This window comes from Periplaneta americana, unplaced genomic scaffold, assembly GCF_040183065.1.
Source record: "Periplaneta americana isolate PAMFEO1 unplaced genomic scaffold, P.americana_PAMFEO1_priV1 scaffold_18, whole genome shotgun sequence".
Classification (NCBI taxonomy): Eukaryota; Metazoa; Arthropoda; class Insecta; order Blattodea; family Blattidae; genus Periplaneta; species Periplaneta americana.
In genome coordinates this window covers 975,923-997,063 of record NW_027185499.1, presented here as the reverse complement: position 1 = coordinate 997,063, position 21,141 = coordinate 975,923, and the positions used below count along the sequence as shown (strand labels likewise).

General features: G+C 37.0%; 1 long non-coding RNA gene across 1 annotated transcript; it reads left to right on the top strand.

The window, feature by feature from the left end:
* Positions 1–294: 294 nt before the first annotated feature.
* On the top strand, positions 295–16,009 carry LOC138693709 (uncharacterized). Its single transcript, XR_011330390.1, has 3 exons — positions 295–363; positions 5,002–5,041; positions 15,965–16,009. It is a non-coding gene; the product is annotated as an uncharacterized lncRNA (long non-coding RNA).
* The last annotated feature ends 5,132 nt before the right edge of the window (positions 16,010–21,141 follow it).

Here is a 21,141-nt window from a genome sequence, read left to right as displayed (position 1 = left end):
TTATTGCTCTGTGTTCGAAAATCCGAACGAATCGATACTTCGAACAGGAATGAACATCAATTAGTTCGGATTATCGACACTACTGTATTTATCAGCCGAACCTCAATCAGAAGCATAAACATAATTGTTTATTGTTGTTTATTGTTAATAAAATAGCATTGACAGAAATACAATCTTAGTTCTTCCCTGAAGGAGTAAAAAAACTCGTGCTCAGGGAGATATCTAAACACAAAGATAATTTTTTGACACAAACTGAGTCAAGAAAAAAAATTACTAGATTCTTTTCTTTTCACAGGTCCACACCTCCAACAACATCCACTGGAGGTGTGAGCGGACTGTCCGCCTGTCCTAGGAACAGGCGGGGTAAGTAAACGTCTTCATGCGTAAATCGCAGTGACTTTCATTCCAAAGCTTTCTAGTCTATATAACTATTTATATCAATTAAGTGAAATTTAAGCAAGAAACACGTAAATTTATGTATTGAGGGTAAAGTTTATAAAACAAGTGTTAATTACATTTTAGGTTTCCGAGGCCCATTTCAATTTCCAAATGCCACCCATGTATTTTTGTTATTTAGTCAACTGTGTGAAGACAGATCTGAACCTCACAATTGAAACAAGAAGTCACCACTTATGAGAACTAAGATAGGAGATAATCTGGTAATTTAAGGTTTCCAATGATACAAAGTTCAGTTTTTAGTATTTCCACACTTAAACGATTTCTCTCATCATTTCGTAATCTGTTACGACTATTCATGATATTAATTGTACACTCTGCAACCACGTTTTGAACTTACTTACAAATGGATTTTGAGGAACCCGAAGGTTTATTGCCGCCCTCACATAAGCCAGCCATCGGTCCCTATCCTGTGCAAGATTAATCCAGTCTCTATCGTCATATCCTATCTTCCTCAAATCCATTTTAATATTATCCTCCCATCTACGTCCCGGCCACCCCAAAGGTCTTTTTCCCTCCGGTCTCCCAACTAATACTCTATATGCATTTCTGCATTTGCCCATACGTGCTACACGCCCTGCCCATCTCAAATGTCTGGATTTAATGTTCCTAATTATGTTAGGTGAAGAATACAATGCGTGCAGTTCTGCGTCGTGTAACTTTCTCCATTCTCCTGTAACTTCATCCCTCTTAGCCCCAAATATTTTCCTAAGAACCTTATTCTCAAACACTCTTAGTCTCAGTTCCTCTCTCAAAGTGAGAGTCCAAGTTTCACAACCATTCAGAACAACCGGTAATATAACTGTTTTATAAATTCTAACTTTCAGATTTTTTTGACAGGAGACTAGATGATAAAAGCTTCTCAACCGAATAATGAAACGCATTTCCCATATTTATTCTGCGTTTAATTTCCTCCCGAGTGTCATTTATATTTGTTACTGTTCCTCCAAGATATTTGAATTTTCCCAACTCTTCGAAGGGTAAATCTCCGATTTTTATATTTCCATTTCGTACAATATTCTGGTCACGAGACATAATCATATACCTTGTTTTTTTTCGGGATTTACTTTGAATCCAATCGCTTTTCTTGCTTCAAGTAAAATTTCTGTGTTTTCCCTAATCGTTTGTTGATTTTGTCATAACATATTCACGTCTTCCGCATAGACAAGAAGCTGATGTAACCCGTTCAATCCCAAAACCTGCCTGTTATCCTGAACTTTCCTAATGGCATATTCTAAAGCGAAGTTAAAAAGTAAAGGTGATAGTGGATCTCCCTGCTTTAGCCGGCAGTGAATTTGAAAAGCATCACATAGAAACTGGCCTATACGGACTCTACTGTACGTTTCACTGAGACACATTTTAATTAATCCAACTAGTGTCTTGGGATTACCAAAATCAATAAGAATGTCATATAATACTTCTCTCTTAACCCAGTCATGTGCCTTTTTTAAATCTATGAATAACTGATGTACTCTGCCCGTATATTCCTATTTTTTCTCCAATATCTGTCGAATACACTAAATCTGATCAATAGTCGATCTATTACGCCTAAAACCACACTGATTATCCCCAATAATTTCATATACGTACGGAGTTAATCTTCTCAAAAGAATATTGGACAAAATATTGTACGACGTCAACAAAAGTGATATTCCTCGAAAGTTACCACAGTTAGTCTTGTCCCCCTTCTTAAAAATATATACAATTATGGACTTCTTCCATTGTCCTTGTATAATTTCCTTTTCCGAAATAGGAAGCACAATTTTATAAATTTCGCTATATAATGCACTTCCACCCTCTTGTAATAAATGTGCTGGAATTTGATCGATACCTGGAGACTTGTACTTTTTCAGATTTTCTATCGGAATTTCGACTTCTGAGAGCATGGGTTCGAGTATAAACCACGTGTTGAACTACTATTTCTAATTGTGGAGATTTCTCTGAGGCACCTTTAGTCTGAAAATATTTATTTAATTTCCCAAAACTTTTCAAATACGCATCTTTCACAAAGGAAGAAACCACTTCATTTAATAGGCACAGGTCACCATACATTGTATCTTCATCAAGTTGTAGCTTTAATTTTCAACTAATACATAACATTTCTTCTACGTTTGGTGTGGAACCATCAAGTAAAACTGAAAAATACTTGAAAATTCCCTATCTTCACGTTACACGAAATAGAGAAATATCCCTTTCAGCCTATGTAATAAAAATTCCTATAACAAGTTTTCAAACTGATTTAATAAAATTACCTGCCGAAATTAGAGTCTTTAACAATGATAACAGCCAACGGCCTCATGATGAGACCCACCAACATGTTCGGCTGAGCTGGTAAAATACCGGCAGGCTACCAACCCTAAAAGTATGATGTACTTGAATGGTATTTTATTGTGGCAAAAGATGACTGGGATATTTCTAACCCATTGTTATGAGACACAATGCTACAGTTTAAACAGTCGAAGTTTCAAAACTGAAAACATTACATCACATTTTTCCTTCCAGAGACAAAAATGTAAATCTGTTAAATATTGTCAGTTTTAATTATGAGAGATATACATAAGGAGCTTTTGAAATGAGTGTATCTAGAAGGAAAAATAAGCGATCGGTGACTGGCTGTTATCGGTTTGTTGGGTTTTCGGTACCGTATCAGCGTATTCCGAATCTCACCGGTCCGGTGGCATCAATGACGTCACGTTGCAGCGAAATAACGAACAAAAAAATTGCTGGAAGGATCCTTGGCTGTCATGGCGACTGTACAGGTTGTTGTCTGTGCTACACTAGCAAAATTTTCGTACTCCCATCTCGTTCAAAGAAAAGATAGCATAAACAATTTATTTCTTCAACCGGTAGCAATAACGGGTCCGTTGATGTGTTCGCTCATAAGCCATTAACATATTGTTTTTACGTTGTGCTCATTATAAACAATACAGCAGAACACACCGCCATGACACAACAGTGCACGATGTTATTCTTCTGCTAATTCCCGCCCTATACAAGAACCAATCAGATTCACTGATGGCGGCTGATGGAGAATGCCACCACTTCTGCAAGTTGATGGCACCGGTGCGACACCGGTGGAGCATCAATGACGTCATCGGTGGAATTCGGAACACCGTGATGCCATCGGATTGCTCACCGGAATACGCGAGATAGAGAGAAAGCGGAATTTCCGAAAGCTCTACATGGGCTGTCGCACCACGGATTACAAATAATGTCTTAATTTATATACAGCTATTAATAGGGATATGATCGTCTACCTCTGCTTCGGTATGTGGACTTGAGGTCAGCAGCTGGCTGGTCGGTCATGGCCTTCATGGGCTATCATGCCTCAGATTAAAATTATAAATAGGGGTAGGAAAAAGTATTCCCATCCGCTTACTCTTATACCTAGTATGTCGAAACTACAACAATGACAGACAGTGATGCTGGCAGCAATAGATTTGATTCAAGGGATAAAACTCAGTTAATTAAATATACGAGGGGCATCCAGAAAGTAAGTTTCCCGATTTTTTTCCCCTTGAAAGTAAACGTAATTAGCCGTGTCAATTGCGCATGCGTAACAGATCTATGACGTATCATTCATATGCCAGCCGGACAGGTCCCGCCTGGTGCCAGTAGCGTGGCAGCAGTGGTTCGAAATGGAAGCTCTTATTCCTTCTCCCGCCGCATCGAGGTTCGGTCGGTGATAGTTCTTTAATGCACAAAGCATTGCCAGCTCTCATCGGCAGCTGTCAGGTCTATGGGCCGAACCCCCCTCTCTCTCTCTCCCTCTCCCTCTCTCTCCCCCTCTTCCCCTCTCTCCCCCTCTCCTCTCCCTCTCCCCTCTCCCCCTCTCTCTCCCTCTCCCCCTCTCGCCCTCTCTCTCTCCCTCTCTCCTTCTCCCCCCCTCTCTCTCTCTCTCTCTCTCTCTCTCTCTCAAGAAATTCCTGTACTCCGATAAGCGTTTTGGCAACGACGAAGAGCTGAAGACGTCTGTCACACGCTGGTTCCATTTACAGGCGGTAGAGTTCTACGACAGAGGGATACAAAAGTTGATCCCACGATACGACAAGTGTCTCAATTCTGATGGTGGCTATGTTGGAAAATAGCTGAAACATTGCTGTACCTGTTGCCAATAAATGTTTTCCTAAAGGTGTGTGTTCTTTAAAAAAAATAGGGAAACTTACTTTCTGGATGCGCCTCGTATTTTGTTTTGTGTTGATTAGTTATATAAATTGGAGTTATATTTCTAAACTGGTGATGAATTAATAATCATTCTAAATTTATCTTTTATTTATTTACATTATGATGAGGTATTTTTTGTTTTTATACGTAGGAATATGCCTTTCTCAATTCCATCTTCAGCACGATTCAAATTGTGAACAATGTTTCTAATTAGTTTTGAATACCGAGTTCAGAACCAGATATTTCTAATGCTTCAACAGCAGTTGGAAAAATTCTAAAAGGCGATCAAACATAATTTATATTATATTAATGGCTGCATCCCTTGTAAATTACTGTTACTTACCTGGTTTTAACAAAATATGTCACTACTTTTCTTTACAGCACTACATCACCGAGGCCGGAACATCAGGCTGACGATAACGTAAGTTCATATTTACCGTTATTTATTTGTTTCCAGTGACACACCTAGAAATATGGTTTGGTGGGGGGACTAACCGTAATCAGTATTTGCTATAGCTGTGAAGCGCGGATGTGCTGAGAAGTACAGACGGCATCACTGAAAATGATTCAATGGTTGGGGCTATTAAACACATTTCAAGTAAAAGTTACAGATCTTCTAACATTATCAAAATCTTGAGCTTTTTGAATGAAGATGTGATAAAATTGTACAGGGACATCATTTTACTTTTACTAACATTTTTAATATTAACCTGGTTATACCTTTAGAGAACCGGAAACACCGTTCGCTACCTCCTTCCACGACTGGAGTTCGATGATACCGGCGTAAAACACAAACAAATCACTTTACTAGGTATAGGAGGGAAGAAAAGTAGTTCATCCATTTATGTAAACTAGGAAATATCGCGATTTTGAGTTCGATAATTTTCATTACGTTTTTGTTCAATCAAAATGCAGTACTGTATTAAGAATAAGTGTTTTTACTCACGAACTGAGCTATTCATGCGAACGTATTCATTATGCAGTGTATATTATACTGTCTACAGCACATTAGCGTACAATATAGAGAATGAAGTTAAATTGAAAAATTATCATAATATGGATATTTAAACGCATTTTTGAAAATGGTGGCCGATCATTTCGATACAGGCTTCAGTTCTTTTGTGCATAATATCGCACTATAGACTATTGCATCTAATTCCAATTGCCAGTTTCGTCCTTCGTACTAGTAACTCATGTTGAAATAATTCTGTACCTACTCTATAAAAGAGTACCTTACGTACTGTAAATTCCATCTTCACTTCTGCCCGACCCGCACAGATAAAATTACTCAGACATGCTATCTACTGTCCGTCCAAGTGGTTATGCCGCAGGGTCGTAGAAAGGGGGAACTCACGTGACAGTTAATTACTTAACGAGGCCCTTTTATTTAAGTTATTTTAAACAGTTGTATAATATTACGTAGACGTCCAATTCCTAACAGAAATTAATGTTTTCAGAAAAGAGCTAAGACAGCCCTGCTTTTACAGAGGGGCGTGCAGAAGCAGGTGGGGGAAATCGGGATGCGACGTAGGCAAACGGACAGTACTTGTGCGAAAATATGAGTCAATATTAAAAGTTATTTCGTCACTGGAGAACGCGAACATATTTCTGGAAAGTACTATACTCAGTAACTCAGTGCTGTTTACTATAAGCAGCCTTGATTCTGTCTGGAGAACAGTTGAAACTTCATTAGTAGAAGGGGTGGGAGTGAAGTACATTCAAAAACTCAAGTACAATAAAAATTGAAGTAAAAATAAAATGATGTCCGTGCATTAACATACGTGTTTACTTAAAATTAAATGTTTTAAAGATCACAGACTTCTCACAACAACATATACATTCAAGTCAAGGCAAATAAAACCTTTCATTTTCTTTCTTGTTTTCCCCCCTTTTTTGGGGGGGGGCTTGGGCCCATTTGGATCCTCTTCCCATGGGTGTGCCGTTGTTTGTTTCCAAACACTTTCATTTCATTCAATGTCATTGTGACTGTTCTGCAATTATGGCCTGTAGATAAACATGTTGTAATCAGAATACGTAGCTCTGCATTAGTCCACCTACATAACTCTCACTTTACTTGACAGACAACACAATGTTCGTCTTGCCAAAATTAACAAGTTCCTTATTAAATGTTGTTACCTTATTTGTATACTCTGATCTGGTTGTCAGAAAATTATAGCTAAACGTTATGAAATCGTTACGTTTGATAAAGTTACCATCACATTCCCTTACAGTTTCATTCAGAACAGTATACCGTTCTTAACAACACTGTTCTTTCCTAAATTCAGAGGTAGCCTATGTATTTTGAGTTTAAAGTATGAACGTTACAATAATAGGTGTGTATGTATTTTGTCGTCTATTTTGTAAGTAATTGTAATTTATTTTATTCTTGTATTTGTTTCTTTCTTTTATTATCCAATTTAATAAACCCTATTTCACCCTGAGTTATATTAGGGTTATAGTTGGCATCAAAATACATATTTTATAACCAATAAACAATAGTAAAGTGATAACATAAAATAGCGGTCACAGCTGAAATTCACATGAATCATGTAGAAGGATGCACATTAGTGAAATAATGGATCCTGTTAAAGATTAATGAGATGTTTGAGGAATAATCAATATAAAAGGTATACAAGAATGTCTAACCGTGTCAGAGTAAATCACGATCTTAAAAAGATAATCAATAGTAGATTAATAAAACAAAGTTTGACTTTCACTTTCAAATGAGTACTTAATTCATGAACAATGAAACAGTTAAGAGTAATAAAGAGAGATTACAAGCAATGATTTACGGTTACAGTTTACATACATGATTCAGGAATAAATTACAATAATTAAAATATAACACAAGTAATGACTTACAACTAACGAATATCGAATTTCTTGAAGGGCAATATATAATGGTAGGGCAATACAAAAGATTTAAAAACAAATGTAAACAGTACAGTAAAGGAATAGTTGAAAAAATGACTTAAGATTACAAATTAAACACATTCTTTTTAAAGCAATAGGTAACAACAAAGAGATACTAATAATAATACACTGACTGTAGTTACAGATTAAACACATTATTTTAAAAAACAAACACGCAAAGGATTAATAGCTATTTTCAGGCATCATTCAAAGGGACCATGATTTTAATTCACATCTTCTTGACGTTATTTCATATATTATTTTGTGTTTCAATCTATTTCAATTTGTTGTTTTTCACTGTAACAACAAAATATGTTTCATAAAGCCTCAAGATATTTCTCTATACTTACTGTATCACGGTACTCTTTGTCAATGGCAACCTGTAATGGTTATAGGAAGAAATATATATATAAATAAAAATGAAATATTTGTTAAACACATTATTTTAAAGCAATAAATAGCTATATTAAGAGATGACTTGAAATTTACGAATTAAATGCATTTACTAACAACAATTGGCAATAAGGAGGTATTACAAGAAATGGCTCAAAATCGGAAATTAAATACATAATTAAAAATAAATAAATAAATAAAATAAAATAAAATCAAATCAAATCAATAATACAATAGTATGCGAAATTGAAGACTTATAGTTTCATAATAGTTGATTAGAACTAATACGATTTTCCCCCAGAATAATTTAACATTTTACAGTTTCACGAATATTCTATTCAAGAAGGACATGAAATAATTATATGATTTGGAGTTGGTATGTATATTGGTTAACGATTTGGTAAATGTATAATTTAAAGTGTTAATTTGTTTACATGTCAGATTTCATCTATGCATTACGTTTCTTTTCTTTGTTGTTACCGTGTCCATTAGTTGATTTATATATTAGTTATGAAGATAAATGTACCAAAGTGTCCAATCAATTATAATCCTATTTCAAGCTAACTTACTTAGTTACTTACTTATGACTCTTAAGGAAAACGCGGCTTCATGGCCGTCCACACATAAGCCCGCCATCGGTCCCTATGCTGTGCAAGATTAATCCAGTCTTTACCATCATATCCCACTTCCCTCCAATCCATTTTAATATTATCCTTCAATCTACGTCTCGGCCTTTCCAAAGGTCTTTTTCCCTCCGGCCTCCCAACTAACACTTTACATGCATTTATGGATTTTCCCATACGTGTTACATGCCCTGCCCATCTAAAACGTCTAGATTTAATGTTCCTAATTATGTCAGGTGCAGAATACAATGTATGCAGTTCTGCAGATTCTCTTACAGTCTCATTCTCAATAGCATAGGCCTACTGATCTTAATAATTATTATTTTCCCAAGTTTATAAAGTGTTATGTTTTATTTAACGACGCTCGCAACTGCCGAGGTTATATCAGCGGCGCCGGCGTGCCGGAATTTTGTCCCACAGCAGTTCTTTTACGTGCCAGTAAATCTACTGACATGAGCCTGTCGCAGTTATACTCCCTTAAATGCCATTGACCTGGCATGGGATCGAACCCGCAAACTCGGGCATATAAGGCAGCGCTATACCAACTCAGCGAACCAGGCCGACCCCAAGTTGATACAGGGACATCAGTTTATTTTTACTAACATTTTTAATATTAACTTGCCTATACCTCTGGATCAACGCCGTTTCCTACCCCCATCCACGACTGGAGTTCGATGATACTGACGTAATATACAAAAAAATCACTTTACTAGGTATAGGAGGGAAGAAAAGTAGTTCATCCATTTACGTAAACTAGGAAATATCGCAATTTTGAGTTTGATAATTTTCATTAGGTTTTTGTTTAATCAAAATACAGTACATTATTAACAATGAGTGTTTTTTACTCACGAACTGAGCTGTCCATGTGGACAAATTCATTATGCAGTGTATATTATATTGTCTACAGCACATTAGCGTACAATATAGAGAATGAATCTAAATTGAAAAATAATCATAATATGGATATTTAAACATTTTTTTAAATGGGGCTTCAGTTCTAATGTGCATATTATCGCACTATAAACTATTGTACCTAATTCCAATTACCAGTTAAGTTATTTTAAACAGTTGTATAATATCACGTAGACGTCCAATTTCTAACAGAAATTAATGTTCTCAGAAAAGAGCTAAGACAGCCCAACCACTAGCTGGCGATTAAAAGTTTGTGGGGGGAAACCGGGATACGACGTAGGCAAATGGACGACAGTACCTTTGCGAAAATTATTCAATATTGAAAGCTCTTTCGTCACTGGAAAACGCGAACATATTTTTGGAACGTACTATTTACTATGACCGTAAGCCTACTTTGACTGTATATGCGGCCTCGGATCTGTGTGGAGTACGGTTGTACTTCATTAGTAGAAGGGGTGGGAGTGAAGTACATTCAAAAGCTCAGGTACAATAAAAATTGAAGTAAAAATAAAATGATGTCCCTGTACATGATGCAGGGTTTATTTCAAAGTCGCATTCGAGTATTTCGCTACGGGGCTTCAAAAAATGTATACCGGTATGTACAAAATCTGAGAACCACAAACTTGATAAATCTTCACAAACGAAGATGAGAGTGGAAGAAATGAAATCAGAGTTGTGTATGATCTAATTACTCCTGGATTTTCTAAATGAAATAAAATGTTAATACAGCTGGCAAAGTTGTAGAAAGTATTTAAGATTACCGAGACATGTTGAGGAATGGATTTCATTGTAGCGGCGGATTTTCAGGGGATGCAAGGGAGGCCCTGCCTCCCCCAATATTTTACCAGAACACAATATGACAGTAATAATTCCAGCTAAATTAAGATCACAGACAAGTTACAGTAAATGATGAACATGTTTCCTTGTATATTAATTTTATTATGCACTACGACTAAGATGTAAGTTACGTAAAGTCGATCACATTCGGTTGTTGATGCCCGCTGGCTATACTGTAGATAGTACAAATAATTCGTACTGAAAAATAACAGATAGCGCTGTAACCTGTATAGTCGACATCTAGCAGCCTGCAGTGTCTATGCGAGAGCGGGAGAGAGGAGTCGGCTAGATGACGCTACTCCCCAGTAACCATGACAACAGTAGTTCAACCAATAAGATAGCTGGTTAGAAGAGTGTTTAAACTTGACTAGAACGCACGAAGGGAGCCGATTTGGAGACGTCCTACCCACCGCTGACAACTGTACTGCTTATAGTCACGGCTGGTTTCGCCTATATTGGGAAGCTCTCTCTCTTTCTCTCTTCTTGCTTTTAGAAAACTGAGTCACGTGTTGTTAGTTTTCTCTTCCTGCGTAAAAGTTTTCATTTATGTTGTTAGATTTTCTCTTGTTTGCGGGTGTTCTTGTTATTTTATCCTTTTGTGTTACGAGATGTATTTACTTATACAGTATTTCAAATATGTAGAGAGTTTAGAAACAAATGTAGATTTGTTTCTAGCTTCTTCTAGTAGCAGTGATTCAGTATGTTGTGATCTATTTGAATGGTTTGCGAAGAAAGAGGAACGTCCAGTTAATTTTCTGTAAAATTAGGCTATGTTATAATAATGAGCAAACCCGGATTCTTAGGTTCGAATCAATTTTGTTGCTATCTCATTACTCTCGAAATATTGCTTTCCTTGTTCGTTTTATGTAGCGAAGGGTAACATTCTTAAATTCAATATGAGCTAAAAAGAACTAATTCGTAGGTTAGGACTTACAATGTCCTAAAGAGAGACAACTTTACCAAGCCGTTGTAATATATTAACAGTGTGTTGTTTATTTTTATTTTTTTTCCCCCGTAAAACCACATAAATTCCTAAACATAAGATTTAAAATCCTAAAACATAAATTGGAAAACATAATTTTAATTTCTTGAAATCTATAAATTCTGCGCTTGGTAATGAAGTACGTCACAGGCCTTATATTTTTATATTCTCATAAGTAGACTTCGTTAAATTGTCACACGCAGCATGCAATCAGGTTACCGATGTACGGTAGTATAGAGGAGGTGAGCGACCGCCCGGTCTCGTAGTAGCAGCAGTTCATGTTAAGAGTTGTGACCGGTCCAAATAGATAGAGCAGCTACAGCTAATGTATACCTACTTGCTTTTACATTACTGTGGTTGTAATAGTCAAAGCTTAACATTTGTTCAGTGCAGACAAGAATTCAATCAAACATACTACAATGAGAGTGTTACTATTCCAAATAATTGCCCCTTGAATACACTTAACCCCGCAGCCAGTCTTGACCCGTTGGGGAACGTGGTTGGATGCTGTTCATTATTATGCAGAACATTGATGAAAAATAATGGAGGTAATTGATGCATTGGATAGCACAGACAGTTCCGCTGTTGCAGCTGTAAAATCATTGCCTTCTGAACAGCTATTGGAAGATATTCTGTTCATTTATTCTAATTTAAAATCGTGTCCAAAAGCATCATCCTGTTAGAATCGTCTAAACTACAACTCTCAGAAGCCCTTAATATAGTGGATAAAGTATCACAACCCGTTATCCAAAATAACAATTCATTAATTTCAGAAAAAAATGAAATGTAAGTTGAGAAACATTATTGCTAAATATTCTGCCTATTCATAAATTCGTACTATAAATGGTGTACTATCAGGTCTCGACAATACATCTGAAGTTGGTGTACTAAAAAGTTGTGACTTTCCCTTCTTCAAATATGTATGTATTACATCATGTGATGTTGAACGTACATTTTCCCAAAATGAAAACTCTTTAAGTGGCCATGGGAGGAGGTTACTTTGCAGTCGCTCAAAATGTACGTAACTTTTCACTGCAGTGCACGTATTAAGGATGATGTGAGTATATTACATTAAATTTTAAGAGTTAATATATCTCACTATAAAATAATTGTTTAGACATTTGCTACTTCAATGATCATTCATTATATTTCTTGAATGCAGGATACAGGTTTTATTGTAACAGCAGTATACTGCTCAGTGTTTACATCAGAGGCATACTCCATCCGTTGCACGCCCCCTTCTCATACAGTCTATACCGCGTGCGCAGTAAACCTTGCGATTCTCTTGGCAATTCCACGAAGTCTAATCATCAGGGACGACACTTTGTCCCAGTTCGCCACGAGGTTCACTGGTACTGGTGTATAGAGTACCTGTGTTTACTAGTTGATAGGAGCAGTCCAGCGACAACACGCGACTGTTTGCTGGTGCAGATCGGCGGAACAAAAACGCAACATTTCTACAGATTACCACTGCCGTATAGTATGTATGCGCGTAGCATAGAGTATGCCTTGATTAGTTACATCTCTGCAATATTACTTACACATATTTATAATAACGACGAGTTAGTCAAATTACACATACGTATTTGCAATCGAGGTACGTACATTGTTCTGATACAACTGTAATCCGTTACAGTATATAACAATGTGCATTTTTAAGTGTGAAAAAGTGAAATTCCTTCTGTTTTCACTAAAAATATGCTTGTACTGTGAGAAAGTTATCTCAACATCGCCACCATGGAGTGGATGGGCTACGCAAGTGAGGTGGATTATGTTGGGGTATATGGTTTTTAATTAATTTCCTGCTTTGATCATATATGCAATACTGTCTGTCACTAAACAGTAGATGTCTCAAAAAGATTAACAATAGTTGTACTGTTTACTTTTCTTAGTACTTCCGATGTCAACAAAAATTTATTTTCTGGTTCATTGGAGGACATCACTCCTACAACAACGCGAGCTACATATCGTCCCACAGCATCCGATGTCTCATCTATAGATAGAAATATTCTGTTACTACCTATAGCTGTTTGAATGCGGTTCACAGTTTTTTCGTAAATAGGTTGTACGCATTGATATTATACTAGACAGTTTTCTAGACGTGTAATTTTCCTTAAACCGTTGAAAATGTGGATTACTGAGCTGTGTATTGGAATACCATCACGTCACACAAATCATTATAAAACTCAAGAGTATGTAAACCGTGCAGATGAGAGGAATAACGGCACACATTCACTATGCTTTTTCGTTTCACAGTGCTTTTGCAAATCTTTACGACCTTTAGTTCTGTGTTGCACACTTTACAGCGCATGCTGTCGCCCTCCACACTAGAATACTCACTTCCAAACGCAGTTGCAATTACATTCAGTTTAGGGTTCTTGTCTGACTACATTGTATTATGTTTACAATACTGCACACAGAGTCACGATCACAATCACTTCGCCATTAAGTGACAACAGTTAAGGAACTGCAGGTAAGCCACTACAATGCAAAACAAGCAGGCAGTGGCAGAGAGCAGCATAGGTTCGAATCCTAAATAGATGAAACATACGTTCGTTCTCCGACGCAGCACACACGTGTTGCTCTTTATCACAGTACAGTACCTTCGAACCCATGGCCTCCGTGACGTCAATATAGGCAAGCAACAACCAACCTGGAACAAAGTGTCGTCCCTGCTAATCATCTTGGCCTCCTCAACCTTCAAGCCCCACTGTCCGCTACTGCTTCATTGTCGTTGCAGTTCACTTATAGTTTGCAATATTCCCGCAGACCCCTATGTTAATGTTGAGTTTCTTAAATAATTTGAAAGCAAACACGCGTGTAGAATCACGGCTTTAGCATAGTAATTAATCGTTCGGTTTTATCGATAATTTTCGGACGTCTTGTTCACTCCATGCTTATGTTTGTAATGCGTAACGTTTTGATTGTCTCGTGGCATAACCGTTTGAATACACGTCACTCCCGTACTTGTTGGATGATCTTTCACTTCTGCCAGCAGTCTGCTGGTTAACCTGGAACTTCATGGACTATTGCGCTACGATTACTATTAATGTTTTAATTTATATACAACTGTCTAACAGGGCAAGGAAAAAGTAATCGTATCCGGGCACTCAGCTACAAACTATGAAGCCACCGACGTGGCCCAGTCGGTTAAGGCGCCTTCCTGCCGGTCTGAAGTTGCGCTCGGGCGCAGGTTCGATCCTCGCTTGGGGCTGATTACCTCGTTGGGTTTTTCCGAGGTTTTCCCCAACCGTAAGGTGAATGTCAGTTAATCTATGGCGAGTCCTCGCCCTCATCTCGTTATCACCAATCTCATCGAAGTTAAATAACCTCGTAGTTGATACAGCGTCGTTAAATAACAAACTAAAAAAATATATAGTAGTGCTTACAGTTCCGGGATAGGTTGAACAGGGAGAAACAGTCTGATGCTACCGGTACACTTGGTCTAAGAGAAACAACTCGGGTTACGTGTTAAATAATTTTATTTTGTGTTGATTGGCTATACAAAATAAGGTTATATTTGTACACTAGTGATGAATTAATAATAATTGTAAATTTGCCAATTACTTCTTTACGTGATGAGATTTTTTCGTCTTTGTATGTATGGGTTTCTCAATTCCATCTTCAGCATGATTAAGGACCCTAATCCTCATCACCTGTTATATCATGCACGGTTTAGGCAGTTTACCTGTTTTGAGATCTCTCATGTGTCGTTATCCCAAGGGCTTCATGATTATGCATTATTCTTGGTTTACTGCGTTAATCCATTCTTAACAAGTGTCCATGTCATTCTCGTTCACTGATCCACAGATGACGACATAATAGTCAAAATGTTTGAGCAGTGTGTTCTGCATCAATTCGACATCATCTGGCAGAACCAAAATTTCGATCAAATATAATTTATTTTATGCTCGACCATGCCGAAATGTAGTAATTATACACCTGGTAGCAGTCCTTTAATGAATGTCATTAAAGTACACCTACTCATTAAAGTACAGGTGTTCAGCCAATGACAACTCAGCTTACAGGTGTTCAGCCAATGACAAGTCAACTTTGTACCGTTATAAAACCGCAAGTATCGATTATTCTCGGATATGCAATCGAAGAGAATTAGCGAAAAGTCACGGAGGCTGGAAATCCAATGCTGTCGCAGAAGGTTATGTTCTGTTACTATAATTATTAGCGTTAATTGCAAATAATATTCAAATAAATTCAATTTGTCATCTCGTTTTTCAATGTCGAATTCAATAATCAAGCTTATATCAAGATTAACGGGATTACATCAAGGTCAATGACATTATTGTTCCTCGGAAAAAAATCAATACTTTCGCGTCTGCGCACATCTCACAATTCACGACCTAGAACAAGGTCACTTCCGATCTTGTCAGATACAATAAAATGTATACATCTGAATAATTTCAAGTTAGAAATATGGTCGAGCATAAAAAGTCGTATGAAACTTGCCTATAAGGGTAATTAAGACGCTCGTATGAATATTATAAAACTCGCTTGCGCCCGTTTCATAAACAATCATACTTGCGTCTTAATTACTATCATTATAGGCTCGTTGCATAATGTAGTATTATATTCACTGTTGCATCCACGTAATTAGTGTTACTTCCCGTCTATAAAAATCACTTAATGACTTGAATTTATTATAGACTGTCGTTTCTTTTACTTACAGACCCGGATTATGACAGAAAACCGCCGCCGCATAATTTAAGTAACGGTGAGTTTATATTTACCATTCTTTATTTGTTTTCATTGTTTCGACGTCAGCTGGCAAAAAACACAAATTTCGATCAAACATAATTTATATTATATTCGATGCTGCTCCACCAAATTAGTGTTACGTAATTTGAGTAGCTTAATATCAAAGACGGACATCTGTCTTCTCCATAGTTTTGATCTAGAGGCAATTTTTTAATTCACAGTGTTCTCTGTAATATTTAACACAATTTATTTTATAAATATAGTGTTAGAGTTTGCATATGGTTTCAAAATAACTGGCAACAGCATGAAAATTTGTATAAAAAACCACAGCTATCTAAATTTCGATTGAAGTCAGATGTCCGTCTTTGATATTAAGCTACTCATTTATTGAATTCCATTAATTCCACTTCTTTCCTTTACGATGCCCAACACACGCAGGCGAAGTCGCCGTTCTCCCCTTATTAAGTGATGGTGATTATTAGACAGCGGATGCGGGATGACTTATCGTTGAATGTAGGTGCACATTTACCATATGTTAAAATTTTTTCATTCAGACCATTGGCTGAACAGGTTTTAAAGTAAACAGACGACGTCAACATGCTACTGCATCTCTGTACAGTCAGAATGAAAAGAAAAATGACGTACTGTAGCTCATCCCTCGTCTTCATTGATGTAATTACTAGCGTTGCAGTAAACGACGATATAGTCTCGTAAGTTGTCGAAGCTGAAGCGTCTTCGCCTATCCTGCAGGATAACACAACTGCACACATTGCGTTGAAATGTTACTATGAACGGACCGGGGTCCCTTCGTTCTGTACGCTGCTCTACTCGCCAGGTACACAAAAGACGGACGACACGGCAAGTGCCATATACTCTGATACGAAAGAACTTCACTTTTCCTTAAGTTGTCCCGCATATACTGTCTAGTGATTATACATTTACCATTATTTATTTGTGTTAATTCGTACATTTGTAACTATGATTTGGGAAGGCTATTCTTAATCTTTGTTACAGATCAACATTAAAGTTGCATAACTAATACACGCGAAAAGAATTATGGATGCGTAGAGAATAGTAGATAGCGTCATTGAATATGATTGGCTGGTGGGAAAGTTTTGTGCTACTAGATACGCTCCAAATGAAAGTCACAGAACTTCGAATATTGCCCAAGATTGAGCTTTGTAGAACAAAGCATGTGTTAAAAATCTACTCAATCACACAGGCCTGTACAAAATTGAAATTCTTTAAGTTCACAAACTTCCCAATATAAGAGATGAAGTCACGTCAAAGCAATTAGAAACTATTCTCACCCATTTGTTTCTTTTCTTCTTTGAATGGGGATACTTCAACATGCTTCCAGCTTTGTCCCCGTGGTTTTGTCACTGTTTGTTTCCAAACACTTTCAATTTATTTAATGTCGTTGTGACTGTTATGCAATTTGGACACAAGACAAACATTGTTCAATTATGAAAGATATCTTTGCATTTATCCTAATCTGATATACTCAATTTATCTAACTGACAACTCAGACGTCATTCTCCTGCTTGACACTAATATATTTCTTAATAAATATTGTGACTTTGTATCATCCACTGTTTTGGCGCAATGGTCGGCAAGCGTGATAGTGAAACGAGCTGCCTCGGAATCATTTCGAGTTGGGACAAATTAATCTGCCTGGTTGCAGTTTTTCTCGTGGTTTTCCCTCAATCCATTAAGAGTAAATGAATATTGAATACCTTTCGACGAATGGACGTTGGACTCTGTTGTATTCTCGACTTCGTTCTTCTCTTCCCCGCAGTCCCTTTCGTAACTTACACTGGGACCTGCACTCGCAAAGACTCCTTTCCTTATAGTCTCCGTATTCCTCTTCGCTGATTCTCCTATTTTTCCCGACCCTGGACTCCTCTCCTTCTCTTTCCTTCTTCTTACCTCTATTATCCGCTCACTTGATTCATAGCCACCAGTAGCTCCTCCTTCTTCACTAGACTCATTCATCATTACACAGCTTAAACCTTTCTTTATCTTATCATTCGCATATTTCTTTACCGCTGTAGCCTTTATGCCACTCTTCTTAGAAGTGTCATTCTCCCTGTCTGCTAGCTTGGTAGGATTATGCTTGGTGATCCGTTTTTTGCTCCTTGGTTCAATGTCTTCTTTCTGCGTATGTCGCCTTCTTGCTTCGACTCCTGATTCATCATTTTTCGCCGCATGCTTCACGTCACGTTCGGATTGTAACAGCTGTTTCGTCCCATTACTCGGTATTAAACCAAACCATTGCTGCCTCTGATGTTTCTCTGCCACGTTATTTAATCAAAATTCCGGATGATTTACGTTCTTCTCACAAAACTCCAGGTCATAGTATCTCCCGTTGACTTTCAGTTTGTCTTCATATATCTTAGCAAAATGTCCCTTATTTCTAGCTGCTTTCATGAACGGTATCAGTGATTTGCGTCTGCTTCTTGTTTCATAGTTTACGTCTTTTTCAACCCTTATTTTCGTCATTCTTAATTTTCTTAAGTTTCTTAAGATAACTTCTCTTGTTCTCATGCTTACGAATGATATTAAAATAGGTCTGAATCTTCCTTTCCCAATTCTATAAGTCTGTTCAATATGGCCCACTCTCACATCGATACCAAAAATCTTATCGCACACGTTACATACAGTCACATATGTATCCATTTCATATTCATGACCCTCTTCTTCCACCCCGAAGAATATTAAATTCTTCTTCCTTTGCTTATCTTCATAATATTTGATTTTCTCTTTCATTTGCTCATTTTCCCGTACCAGATAATCAATCTTCGCACTGATGTTATCCACTCTGCACTTCAAGCTTTCTGATGATATATCCACTTGATTCTTCGAGTTTCCTGTACTGTTCTGCATTTGTAGTTCTCCATTCCTAGCTTCATTTCTCCCCTTCTGTATCACTTCTCGTTGTAGCACTTTATCCATTTTCTATTGTACCTCCTGCTCTATCACTCGCTCATAGGTCAATGCCCCTCTACGCTGTGCAGTCTCCGCTCCTTCAGCACACGTCTTTACTCGGCTAAAACTCGCTGATGACTGTGTAATTGTAAATATACCAATTACTTATTCATGTGATAGTGAGAAATTTTTCGTGTCTGTATGTATGTGTTTCTCAGTTCCATCTTGAGCAGGTTTCAGATTCATATTCATAATCATCGTCATCATCCGTTAGTTCATACACGGTTTAGGCAATTTACCTGTTTTCAGAATAACTATTTTCATCGTTTAATGCTTTTTTCCCTAGGGATTCATAATTATGTATTCTTATTAGTTTTATGAGATAATGCTTTGTCCATGATTTTGTCGTTGACTATTCCACAGATGATGACATACGAGTCAGGTTGTGAACACTATTTCTAATTCGTGTTGTTTGAGCAATGTGTTCTGCATCAGTTCGACATCAGCTGGCATATAGCCCAAATTTCGATCAAGTATAATTGATAATATATTCAATACTACATCCCTAATTAGCTCCACTTCGTGTGATTAAAAACATTTAATGACTTCAATTTATTATAGACTGTCAATTTTTTATTTACAGCCCGGACATGTTAGTATGTGTCTGCTTCAATCTGTGTGCTAAATTTGGTGAGTTTATAATTGTTGCCATTGGTACATCTAAACATGATTTGGGAAGGCTATTCTTAATCTTTGCCAGAGAGGAAAATTAAAGTTTTTTTAAACTATATTCACAGGCAAAGATTGGATGCATTGAAAATAATATTTATCAGCATTGAATATGAATGTCTGGTGGGAATCAATTGGGCTAGCAGACACGCTTCAATATTTAAGTCACAGAAATTAGAACATTACCCAAAAGTGGATTTTTATAATAGGGGTATGTTGTAAAAATCTACTCACACAGGTCTGTATAACATATTGTTTAAATATCACACACTTCCCACAATATTACACAAAGACATGTGAATGCATTTACCCTTTCTTTCTTTTCTCTTAGAAACGGGATACATGAACATGCTTCGAGCCTTGTCCACGTGGTTTGTCACTGTTTCTTTCTATGCACTTTCATTTTATCTAATGTCGTTCTGACAATTATACATATCTCTGAATTTGTCTTACGCAGATATTCTCACTTTACTTAAGAGACAACTCAGTGATCACTCTCCTGTTCACAATTAACATATTCCTTATTAAATGTTGTGACTTTTTATCATATGAGTGCACAGTTGTTGCGCAACCTCATCGTGAACGAGCGGGTTCGGGATCCAATCGACTTGGGACAGATTACTCCACCTGCTTGAATTTTTTTCTCAGGGATTTCCCTCATCCCATAAAGAGTAAATGTTGAATAATCTTCGACGATGGGCTCTGGATTCATTTCGCATCCATTATCACATTCATTTCATTGAGACGTTACGTAACCCTAGCAATTGATGAAGTGTCGTGTCATAAACTTACCTATATTACATAATCAGGAATCGATTTCAGGAAATATAGCCAAGCATTACGAAATTGTTGTGTTAAACAAACTTGCACGGACTTTCGTTTACAATTTCTTTCTGAATAGGACACTGGTCTTAACAATAAATTAATTTTTTTCCAAATTTTTTGGTGATTCAGTGTTTATTCCACAGACGCTTTTGAAGCATTTCGCTACGGGCCACTGAAAAAGTATATATGCATGTTGCGACAACCTAAGTGATCTTGAAAATCTTCAGAAACGAAGATGAGTTTGGAGGAAATAAAATCAGAGATGTGTATTAACTAATATTTTCTGCGTTTTCGAAATGAAAATAAAATGTTAACTTAATGTGCAACGTTGATGAAAGTATTTGAGGAAACCGGGATATTTTGAGGAAAGGATTTTAGTGTCTTTACAAATCAGGTATAGTTTGCTATATTCTTGTTTGCGAATATGTTAATGTTTAGTGTCTTAAATAATTGGAAATTGAACACATATGTAGAATCGCAGAATTATCAGAGTAATCGATTTGTGTTATGGATACTTCTGTTCACTCTCTACAAATGATTGTATTGAAGTCTTAATTGACTGCGGGCATCATCGTTTTGAAAAACACGTTACTCCCTTACTTGTTGGATGATCGTTAACCTCTGCCCAAGTAAGTAAACGCCACGCCACCAGCCTGTAGATTAGCC